Source organism: Myotis yumanensis, unplaced genomic scaffold (genome assembly GCF_028538775.1).
Source record: "Myotis yumanensis isolate MYYU_CA2020_CCGP unplaced genomic scaffold, mMyoYum1.0.hap1 SCAF_3, whole genome shotgun sequence".
Taxonomy (NCBI): Eukaryota; Metazoa; Chordata; class Mammalia; order Chiroptera; family Vespertilionidae; genus Myotis; species Myotis yumanensis.
This window is the reverse complement of record NW_027223754.1, coordinates 189,179,106-189,191,505: the sequence shown is the minus strand read 5'-3', so window position 1 is coordinate 189,191,505 and position 12,400 is coordinate 189,179,106. Positions and strand designations below refer to the sequence as shown.

Here is a 12,400-nt window from a genome sequence, read left to right as displayed (position 1 = left end):
CCACCTCTCCCGCCCCCCATCCTCTGTCCACCGCTGTGGCCTCTCTCATGCACCTGGGCGCCAAACTTGGAGGACACCCCTCTCCTCCCGCGGGCTCTCCTCGCCCCCCATTCCATTCCTTGCGTGCTTTTCTGAGCCTCCACCCTAAGGCTCGGTCCCGGGCCGGTACTGCGCAGTCCAGGTTCACAGTCTTGATTCTCCCCCGCCCCCACCCCCCCCATCTAACTGCCACATCTCCACCCTCAGATACCCTTAGTTTGCCACTCTCCCCCCTCACCTCCCTTCTGGATGATTGAAAAAGCATCTTAACTAGCTCTCTACTTACCAGTATTTTCCCCTCTAATCTGTTTTAATCACAGATTCTACATTAATTTTCCAAAGCATGGCTTTGCTCATTCACTCCTTCTATTCTAACCTTCTAACCAATGCCATTACCATTCATTGAGTGCCTACTCTCCCTGCCAAGTGTTTTGCAAATATTATTTCTACTCACACAACTAAACATAAATATTTTACTAGGGAGGAACCCGAAGCTCAAAATAATTAAGTGACTTTCCCAAGGTCAAAAGCCAGTGTGTGGCTTGGCCAGGATTTGAATCTCACTCTGTTTTCAATGTCCATCACGCTGTTATTACACCCTGTCACCCAACCTGCTACATGTCCACATATACCCTCTGTATATTCCTGACTCTGTGCCACACTGATGCCTCCATAGGACATTTTCCCCCTCTGATTCACCCCTTGAAGTCGGACTTCTCTGAAAATACAACTTTTATTGTGCCTCCAGGAACACTGGGTCAGATCCTTCCATCTGAACTTGAGCTATTTTGTTTATTCTTCTCACAGGCAGCTCTGAACCAATGCTGAGGGACTTCCTGCTACACCTGCATCTGAAGAGAGGGAACATTGAACTTGAACCAGGCAGTGGGAATCAATAATGGTGATACTGATGACCTCTAGTTTTGTGGTAACAGATATTAACTTAATTAACTGCATACAAAAAAGGTTTACTTTTTGACAAATAGATATTTGCTGATTGCTATAAAATAAATGGCCATTTAATTATTTTATATTTTCTTGACTCTAAGATGCCATTGATTATAAGAGACACTGTATTTTATGTGCCACCAAGAAAGAAAACAAATGCTACCAAGTAAACTATGACATTCAATTGATTTGAAAGCATCCAGAGACCTCAACGTGTGAACTGGCATACAGCTCACAATTCATGAGATTGTATGTTGCTTTGTAAGAGTTCCTGAGTATTTTTCCTGCTCACAGCCACATCGTCTCCTTTTTAGACTAATCTCTTAAAGGGCAAAGACGTATTTTCCTTTAGCTTTGATCTCACTCGCCACTCCTAGGGGTTGCTTAATAACTGCGGAATGATTAACAAGACTTCTTGATATTAGATCTAATTACCTATTTTAGTTACTGAACTAGGTACAGTGAAATGGCCTATTACTCAGCATAGTCAAGTAACAAAAGCATTTGGGAATCAGAAGACATTGGGTCAGAAGAGCTGGGTTGCAATATGACTCTGTTCTACTACTGTGACTAGTGTCTTTTCTGCAAATTTCCTAACTTCTGCAGGCCTCATTTTCTACATCTGCAATATTGGGGTAATAAGGTCACCTCACAGTGCTGTTGGGAGGATTAAAGGAGTTCAGGAACTTAAAAGCCCTCTGTACACTGTTAGGGGATAGACTCTCTCCACCTCTAAGGTCAAGTTGGTTCTGCTACCAAGAACTGAACCCAGCTGCTTCAAGAGCATTGGATGGTACATCATTTTAAAGCACAGATTACTAGATGTTTTCCTTTACCTAAAGACTTTGATATGCTGTGAAATACTTTCTTTAGCAATTTATTAGGTATTATGATTGAATAACATTGAGTGTGTGTGTACTGTGGACAAATGAAATTGTATGTGTTGTTATGCAATGGTTTTACTAGTAAGAATAAAATGAGCCAGTAAGCATTCTAAGTGCTCTGCTTGGTTTATCTCATTTAACCTTGACAGTAACCTTGGAAGGAAGGTACTATTATTTCCCCAACGTTGTAATTAGGAAATTGTGGCATAGAGAGGCTTGATTATCCAGCTAAGAGAAGACAGCCAATAATGGTGAGGGCAGGGTACAAAGGCAGGTATTATATGGCCAGTCATGTTGCTCTTAATGCTCCTCTAAGCACTTAGGGCAGCGGGGCAGGAAGTATGAACCCAAACTCCCAAATCCCCAAATGCTGAAGAGGATGGGAAAGAAGACACTAGGGCAGTGGTTCTCAACCTCCCTAATGCCGCGACCCTTTAATATAGTTCCTCATGTTGTGGTGACCCCAACCATAAAATTATTTTCGTTGCTACTTCATAACTGTAATTTTGCTACTGTTATGAATTGTAATGTAAATATCTGATATGCAGAATGTATTTTCATTGTTACAAATTGAACATAATTAAAGCATGGCGATTAATCACAAAAACAATATGTAATTATATATGTGTTTTCTGATGGTCTTAGGTGACCCCTGTGAAAGGGTTGTTTGACCCCCAAAGGGGTCGCGACCCACAGGTTGAGAACCACTGCACTAGGGGACTTCACAGTTAATCAGAGCAATTGCTGCAGCTGCTTGTAGTTGTTTCCCTGGAAATGATACCCAGGATGAGAGATTAGTTCAAGGGATCCCGGGTGAGAGGTGGAGGCTGTTATCTGCAGCAGAAGAACCTACTCAAAATATGAAGCTTGATGGGCAGAGCACTCAGAAGCCGAGTACACCTTGCCTGAGAGTGAAGTAATGGAGGCAGTAATATCTATGTGCAAAGCAGACCCTATCAACAAAGTTGTATGCATGTTAAATAGTCTACTAAAAATTTACAAGGGCAGGAATGCAAGACCAGGGGCTATGGGAAGAGAGGCTGGTGAAGAAAGTGTTAAAGAGAGAGCGAAGTCAGCCTCTGAGAAAAGAGGAAGATTGTGAAGAAAGAGACTTTAGGGGGAAGGTGTCCTTCCTGATACGTGAGATGATTTTCCCTTTTGTCTGACTTTTTTTTTTCCCCTATGTTTCTGATCTGGGCACTACTGGGGGCACTTACTGCCCATGCCAGTGAATCAAGATCAGCAGATTCTCTCCAAGAACTGTAGCACACCAGGACAATAGCTGTCAAGATGTGACTCTAGAGAGAGAAACCAAGATGGCGGCATAGGTAAACACCGGAGATTGCTGCCTCGCACAACCACTTCAAAAATACAACTAAAAGACGGAATGGACATCATCCAGAACCACAGGAAGGCTGGCTGAGTGGAAATTCTACAACTAGAAGGAAAGAGAAAAGCATATCGAGACTCAGAGGAGGTGCGGTACGTAAGTAAAATACAGAGGTACAGAGGCGCATGCGGAGAGGGTTGGCAGCTGAGGACACGGTTGTCTTTTTCAATTGGGAGGGAGTCTCAAGCTCTGAGCTCCAGTTCCGGGCGAGTCTCTGGGGACCCAGACTCATACAGGAGAAACTGGACTGTCTGGCATCGGTCGGAACTCGAGGGCAGCTTTCTCTCAGGGGTGCTTGCAGCGATTGCCAGGACACTGAGAAGCAGGGCCTCTGAGGGCAAGACTGAGAGCAGCCATAACTGCTCGCTCCGCCCTGTTGATCCCCTGGGACCCCGCCCTGCCCAAGCCACAGAGGCTTTTGCATATTAAAGGCCTGGCCCTTTGCAATCTGATAATTACCTAACAAACTGCAGCTTGCCCAAGGCCCCAGGGCAACTTGCATTGTGTCACAGCTGGCTCCTGCTGGATAGCCTCAGGCAGAGGCTAGATTAGTACCTCCTTAGAGATCCAGGAGCCAGTGTGCCTGGTGGTCAGAGTGGGACCATCCAGATTGCAGCTCCTTGGATTCATGAAGGACACACTCAGGGGGCAGACTCAGTGAACACCAAAGCCCCATTGAAGCAAGTCTTGCCCCGGAGGGGTGTCTCCAGCACAGAAGTTATCCCACTGCAGACACAACTGATTCTCACAGCCAATTGGCCTGGAGGTCAATCCCTCCCAGTGATACCTACAACAATCAAGGCTTAACTACAACAAGACTGTGCACAAAGCCCACAAGGGGGTGCACCAAGAGTGTCTACCTCAGGTAATTGGGGAGGCTGAGCCACTGGGCCCTATAGGACACCTAGTACAGAAAGCCACTCTATCGACACAGCGAAGCATAAAAAAATGCAGAGACAAAGAAACAGGTCACAAAGGACAGAAATGGAGGAAAGCAAACTACTGGATATAGAGTTCAAAACCACACTTTTAAGGTTTTTCAAGAATTTTCTAGAAACCGCCGATAAACTTAATGAGACCCTCAAGAAATCTAATGAGACCCTCAAGGTCGTGATAAAGGACCAACTAGAAATTAAGCATACACTGACTGAAATAAAGAATATTATACAGACTCCCAACAGCAGACTAGAGGATCGCAAGAATCAAGTCAAAGATTTGAAATACGAAGAAGCAAAAAACACCCAACTGGAAAAGCAAAAGGAAAAAAGAATCCAAAAATATGAAGATAGTGTAAGGAGCCACTGGGACAGCTTCAAGCGTACCAACATCCAAATTATAGGGGTGCCAGAAGAAGAGAGAGAGCAAGATATTGAAAACCTATTTGAAGAAATAATGACAGAAAACTTCCCCTACCTGGTGAAAGAAATAGACTTACAAGTCCAGGAAGCGCAGAGAACCCCAAACAAAAGGAATCCAAAGAGGACCACACCAAGACACATCATAATTAAAATGCCAAGAGCAAAAGACAAAGAGAGAATCTTAAAAGCAGCAAGAGAAAGACAGTCAGTTACCTACAAGGGAGTACCCATACGACTGTCAGCTGATTTCTCAACAGAAACTTTGCAGGCCAGAAGGGAGTGGCAAGAAATATTCAAAGTGATGAATACCAAGAATCTACAACCAAGATTACTTTACCCAGCAAAGCTATCATTCAGAATTGAAGGTCAGATAAAGAGCTTCACAGATAAGAAAAAGCTAAAGGAGTTCATCACCACCAAACCAGTATTATATGAAATGCTGAAAGGTATCCTTTAAGAAGAGGAAGAAGAAGAAAATGGTAAAGATACAAACTATGACCAACAAACACACATCTATCAACAAGTAAATCTAAAAATCAAGTGAATAAATAATCTGATGAACAGAATAAACTGGTGATTATAATAGAATCAGGGACATAGAAAGGGAATGGACTGACTATTCTTGGGGGGAAAGGGGTGTGGGGGATGCAGGAAGAGACTGAACAAAAATCGTGCACCTATGGATGAGGACAGTGGGGGGGGGGGGTGAGGGCAGAGGGTGGGGTGGGAAACAGGTGGAGGGGAGCTATGGGGGGGAAAAAGAGGAACAACTGTAATAATCTGAACAATAAAGATTTAATTTAAAAAAAAAGATGTGACTCTAGTCTTGGGCTTGTCTGACTTTTTCCTCTAGAATGTACACATCATAAGAGGAGGGACCTTGATTAGTAATCTGTCTCCAGTACTTAGAATCATGCCAGCCCTAGCTGGTTTGACTCAGTGGATAAAGCCTCGGCCTGCAGACTAAAGAGTCCCAGGTTCGATTCCAGTCAAGGGGACAAGCCCGAATTGGGGGCTTGATCCACAGTGGGGAGCATGCAAGAGGCAGCAGATCAATGATTCTCTCTCATCATTGTTTCTATCTCTCTTCCTCTCCCTTCCTCTCTGAAATCAATAACAAATATATTAAAAAAAAGAGAATCATGCCAGAAACATAAGCTCTCAATAAGCATTTGCTGAATGAATAAAAGTGGGATGGTGTGGGAGGGGCAGACTGTAGGAAGGGTGGCAACATGAGCAGGGTTACTGGAGAGGTTGTGTGTGTGTGTGTGTGTGTGTGTGTGTGTGTGTGTGTGTTAGCATCTAGGGTTCCGTCCTACACCAAATACATTTTTTAGAAGGGAGAAGGAAATAATATGCAAAATATGCTTATATTTGAAACTTAGAGGCTGATCAGCAATTTTGGAGAAAAAGAGGAATCAAGAGAGAGGAACTTTATTATGTCCATAACTCAACTGTAACATCAGCTATTTCTTTTTGATGACAGAGTCTATATTAAAATTGCATCTAGAATGGTAGAAGGATCTAGTTTCCATTTACATCTTAGATCATAGCCCCAGCTTTCTTTTCAGTTGGATTTTCCTGATGCCTTTTCCTTATTTTATTTTTAACTTTTTCTGAATTTGGGGCACACATATTTGAACTATGGACAAAGAATCCTACCTCTGCCTATATGTTCTTTAATGTACCCTATATCTGAAATCACACTTTTCATTTGCAGAGATCCATCCATAATTGTATAATCAGTATCAGAGAAGTTTCCAAATTGATTTGTGACATACAAAGGTAATATAGGGTCAGGGTTACCTTTAGGGGTAGCATACTCCTCTTGACTCAGCTCCTACTGAGCAATGAGAGATTCGTTTTCAAATGGTCAAAGCAATATTCAGTAGAAAATCTCCATTACATGTGCCCTTATACAGAGCAGAGTTTCACTTTGTGATCTAATCTGAAAACTTTTTCTTTTAAAAGGCGAGTTTAATAATTTCACATTAATTACAAGACTAATGTTTGGTCATAAAATTTTAAGTTATATTTTCTGTTTTCACAATTTATAGCATCTTTGTTTTTTGTGTGTTTCTTCTGTAAACACTAAAGTATTTGTGTTTTTGTACAAGTGGTTTCCTTTATAACTATGTTAATTATAGCACTCTAGTTCACCTGTATTTCTTGAGATAATGCTTATTAATTCCCTACAATGACCAATAATAAATTTAGTATATTGATTTTCTGCCTCCCTCTTTGAATTAGTGCGTTAGAGCTGCTGTAACAAAGTACCACAAACTGGGTGGCTTAAGCAACAGAAATTTACTGTCTTAATAGAGGCCCGGTGCATGAAATTTGTGCATGGGGGGGGGGGTCTCCTCAGCCCAGCCTGCACCCTCTCCAATCCAGGACCCCTTGGCAGTCGGACATCCCTCTCACAATCCTGGACTGCTGGCTCCTAATTGCTCACCTGCCTGCCTGCCTGATTGCCCCTAACTGCCACCCCTGCCAGCCTGATTGCCCCTAACTGCCCCCCCTGCCGGCCTGGTTGCCCCTCATGCTCGCGCCCCCCCCCCCCCCAGGCCTGGTTGTAGGTAGCCATCTTGTGAGGGCATGAGGGTTAATTTGCACATTATATCTTTATTATATGGAATAAATTTAGGGGCTAGAAGTTCAAGATCAAGGTGTTGGCAGGGTTGGTTCCTTCTGAGGATTGGGAGGAAAAGGTCTATTCTAGGTTTCTTTTCTAGTTTCTGGTGGTCTCAGATAAAAGAAGGAAGAATGAAGCAGAAAAGGAGGAAAAGATTACCTGAAAACACCTCACTGAGTTGATCCCACTGTGGGGAGCTAGAGGTTAATCCTTCTTGGGATTCTTTGGGAAGCAATGTAGAGTACATGTGAGAATTGTCTGCTTGAAAGGGAAGAAAGGAATGTTTATCACTCACTCCCATTCTTGTATGAGGATTGGCTATGTGGTATTAACTTCCTTGCATTTTCAGCTTTTAGAAAAATTATTCGGTTCTTTTGTATCCGCTAAAGTTTAGGTTTTAAAAAAAATATATATATATTTTATTGATTTTTTACAGAGAGGAAGGGAGAGGGATAGAGAGTTAGAAACATCGATGAGAGAGAAACATCAATCAGCTGCCTCCTACACACTTCCTCCTGGGGATGTGCCTGCAACCAAGGTACATGTCCTTGACCGGAATTGAACCTGGGACCCTCAGTCCGCAGGCCAACGCTCTATCCACTGAGCCAAACCTGTTAGTACGGGTTTTTTTTTTTTTTTAAGTATCATAAACTTACAGACTTTATCAATGTTATATGTTTTTATTGCAATCATTATCCTTATTGATAATGTTCTATATTTGGCTATTGGGAGCCCTTTCAAACTGTTTCAGTTTTGACCATTGCAAGCTTCTTCACATTGGTTCCTGTGATCTTTCAAAGTGACCCCAGTGGACTTCAATAGCGCCCTTGTTTCCTAGTATGAGTAGGTATTCCATCTTATTCCTGCTCACACAGGAACTCATCCATTCCCCAAGGAGCCCAGGTTCTTTTTCATGAGAAAAGGTATTTAGAGATTGCAATCTGGGCACTAGGGGTCCTCATTGGGTTGGTCATTGCTTTGAGGCCTTTTCCCTTGATAGAGCTAGAAATATGTATTCTACGAAAAAGGAAAATACCTCATGAGTTAATACTCATATTTCCAATTCAAATACAATGTTATTTATAGTTTTCTTTATCTAACTTCTTTGATTTTATATCTTTTTACTCTTACTCAGTAACATAATTACTTAATTTTCTTGAGCTTATTCTATGTGTATATGTGGTAGTTTCAAACAGCATTAACAGATTTCTTATTTGCTTTATCTTATTATATACATGCGCATAACAGTTTCATACTGTTGTTATTAGCAATAGGACCTCTGCATGGAATTTAAGATTCTTTTTGCAATTCTAGTTTTCCCTTTAGAATGTATTCCAGTAGGATGGTATAGTCAAATTGCTGTATTTTAAGTTATCAAATTAATTCTTCTCTATGTAGTTAGTCTATCAACATGATATACTTGATATTTTGTTTTCCATTTTCAAGGATTGATATTCTATCTTGATTTAGTTTTGTTTTAAAACTATTTAAATGGTTTTTAAGTTAAAAGCTATAAGGCAAAATATATTCAGAGAAGTTAACTTCTAACTCTATTCTTTCTAACCTGCTCCTTCCTTTCTCCCTTTTCTATTACATTTTAATATATTCTTCCATTTTTGAAAATATGTGCATTTTTTTTCATATTTTCTCTATTTTTAGGTAAAAGGTGGAGTCTATACACTTTATCCTGCACTTGCTTTTTTTTCACCTAATCACACATCAGGGAATTCACTCCATACAGGTGTGAATTCCTTTCTACATCTGCATAGTTCTCCATTGTGTGAATTTATAAATTGAATACAGTACCAATAGATTTGGAATCAGTAACTAGACAGATAGAATTGTCACTTATTGCAATAGGGAAGGCTGAAAAATGACCAGGTTTTAGGGAGAATATCAGGAGTTTGGTTGAGGATACATTTTGTTTGAGATGCCTATTAAAAGTCCACAGAGAGTTATGAATAGACAGTTTTGTCTGTATGAGTCCGGAGTTCAAGGCAAGGTCCAGACTAGATGTGTAACTTGGAAGTTAGTCGGGAAGCATGGTGAAGAAATGGAGGAGTACATGCTTCAGGCCCACAAGTTCTCCACTGTTTTTATTAACTCCTAACTCTGGCTGAGATTTTGGTTGCCTGATTTTATTTGCTGGTCCCCTATTTCACTGATTTCCCTGGTGAACACAGAGGCAATCATTGCCTTAAAGCAGAATAGGGAAGAAGCAAAAGGAAGTGTAAAGTTGTTGTCACTAACCTACTTCCCTCTGAAATATTCTGCCCCAGGCTATAGCCAACCCCTGCCTCACCCCCTTCATCTCCCCTGAAGTTTCTTACTGTCCACGTCATTAGCTTCTAGAATTCATGTTCCCTTTAAGCTTTTCCTTGTTTGATTCTCGGGAAGGGAGACAGCAATCTGTGCCAGGTTTTCATCTTTACAGGAACCAGAAATTCTGTTTGATTTTTAATTAAACAAGGGAAACAAATATTTATTTATTTTTAGGAGAAAAAAGGTGGAGAAACTCTGGTTTATCATCTCTTTCAAACATCCTATGAAAACATAACAAAGAGATTGAACCTGATTAGAGTCAAGTCGAGGAAAACAGGGATTCAACAAAGCTGGGAACTGCATACTGCATCAGAAAATGAAAAATTGACTACTGCTAGAAAAAAAGTCTTTCTATGTAAAGAAATATTATAACAAAAAATTCTGAAATTCTACCATAGATAAACTTGTGTAATGTCTCCTCAAGAGATACTTTCCCTGTCTAAGTATGCTGAACCCAGGTCCAATCTGACCCCATGGATCAGACACCTGATGTGCTCCTGCTACCTACAACAGAAATTAGTATTATATAACTTCTCTTGATTGACTATATATATATATATATATATATATATTTTTTTTTTTTCTATTTCTGTTCTGATGGCAACTTAAGATTTTTTTTACAAGAAATATATCCTTTCAGTCCATTAGTACAAGTGAATATAGAGTCAAAGTGAACGTTTTCCTGTAACAGTAATCTCCCTTCATGGGTACAAAGCAACATACTTCCCAGAGATAACCACTCTTGACTGAGTATTTATCTTGCCTACCTTCATCTGTTCATGCTGCTACAACAAAAGCATCATAGACTGGGTGGCGTATAAACAACAGAAGTTTCTCTCTCACAGTTCTGGAGGCTGGGAAGTCTGAGATCAAGGTGCCAGTGTTGTAGGTAGTGTCTGATCCATGAGGTCAGATTGGACCTGGGTTCAGCAACCTCAGTACTTGGGTTCTGGCTAGGAAAGAATTCAGAGCCAAGACCCAAACTGTAAGAGAACATTTATTGGGTAAATTACTGAGGTAGAAAAAGTAATTCCTAGAAGAAATGGGCTTATGAAATAACTTCTAGAGGTAAAGCAAGGGCCCTTGGAACTTGGGAGTGAGGAGGGTAATGGTAACGTGCCTAGGGGGTAGTGGGGAGAAGGTGTGGGCATGCATGCTCCCAGGAGGGAGAGGGAGAGGGAGAGGGAGAGGGAGAGGGAGAGGGAGAGGGAGAGGGAGAGGGAGAGGGAGAGGGAGAGGGAGAGGGAGAGGGAGAGGGAGAGGGAGAGGGAGAGTACACTGGGTCCTCTGTCCTAAGAGTTTTAAGGGTGGTGATTTTAGCAAAGTTTCCAGGGGGAAGATCTTAATAGAATATTCAGTAGCTTTCCAGGTGTGTCCTTTCAGGGTTGTGGTCTCCACTGATTGGTTGGCTGGCACCAGGGCAGGGGTTATTATTCGATGCTGCTGGTCCTGAGGCTGTTTCTGTTGCTTATCTGGGCCTAGAGCTGAAATACAACTTGAGGCTTAGATGTTAGCTCTAGGGAAGGAAGGTCAGCGGGTCCAAACCACAGGACCAGCGATATGCTAGGGTAAGAAAGTCACCCTAGAGGGGAGGTCCCACTCTACAATTGATCTTCCGTTGCTAGGCACCTGGGGCTTTCCACCCTAGTGACCTTCTGTACTTGGCTCATCATCCTTGCTCCGCTCACATCTGTCTAATTGCCTCCCACACAAGTAGATTTGGTGTCTGGTAAGGACCTGCTTCCTGATTCAGAGATGGCATATACTTGTGTCCTTGCATGGCAAAGTGGGGAGTGGGCTCTCTGGAGTCTCTTTTATCAGGGCACTAATCCCACCCCTTTGCCCTCTTGCCCTTATCACCTCCCAAAGACCTCACCTCAAAATACCATTACACTGGGGATTAGGTTTCAACATACAAATCTGTGTGTGTGTGTCTGTGTGTGTGTGTGTGTGTGTGTGTAACAAACATTCAGTCCATTGAATCTTTTTATATGTATCAGACATTTTTACATGTACACATATTCCCACGGTCACATTCCCACGTTAATACATTTAGATCTATGTCATTATTTTAGGTAGCTGAAATGTATTTTGTACATATATTAATACACTACATTTTTATTTTATTGAAATGACACACAAAAAATAACATTGAAATGAATCATACCTTCTTGGTTTTTTTAAAATGAAAACATAAATATAGGGTGGGGCAAAAGTAGGTTTATAGTTGTGAATACTACACAAAAGTTTATTCTTGAATTATTTATTAATTATTGTATTATTTTCCATATGAACAACTGTGAACCTACTTCTGAATAAGTAGTGCATGGTCATTGGCCCCAGTTGTATCTCTTCTTTTCTAAGTTGCTATGATATGTATATTTTGCTCACTAAAAGAGAGAACAAAGCCACAGATCTATAATGCTCAGGGGTAAGAAGCAATACATTAGTAACAGAAAGCATCCTGATCTTTAAGACTGGTGAGTGGAGGAAAATGTCTTCAACAGTTTCTCAGATCAGGAAACAAAGGTGCAGGATTAAAATGAACATTAAAGAAATAATTTGTAAAAGATTATATGGGGTGGGCAGAAAAGCTTCATGCAAAATTCCTTTCTCTAAGGTGCTTTCTCTTATTTAAGGTTGGCCTGTTAAAGAAGAAAGGAGCTGCATGCTTAGAAATGAGGACAAGACCTCAGGTCTTTAAGGTTAACATGGAAAAAGAAACAAGGAGAGAATTCTCCTTAAAAAGACTGCTCTCTATCGAATGTGAGGCTTGATTGCTGAAGGATAAAATTAATGTCAAAGGAAGCCTCTTGCATTAGGA

General features: G+C 41.2%; 1 non-coding gene across 1 annotated transcript; it reads right to left on the bottom strand.

Moving 5' to 3' along the window:
* Nucleotides 1–3,051: 3,051 nt before the first annotated feature.
* Nucleotides 3,052–3,175, bottom strand: LOC139007864 (small nucleolar RNA SNORA3/SNORA45 family). The gene has a single exon (XR_011471005.1). It is a non-coding gene; the product is annotated as a small nucleolar RNA SNORA3/SNORA45 family (small nucleolar RNA).
* Between the last annotated feature and the right edge of the window lie 9,225 nt (nucleotides 3,176–12,400).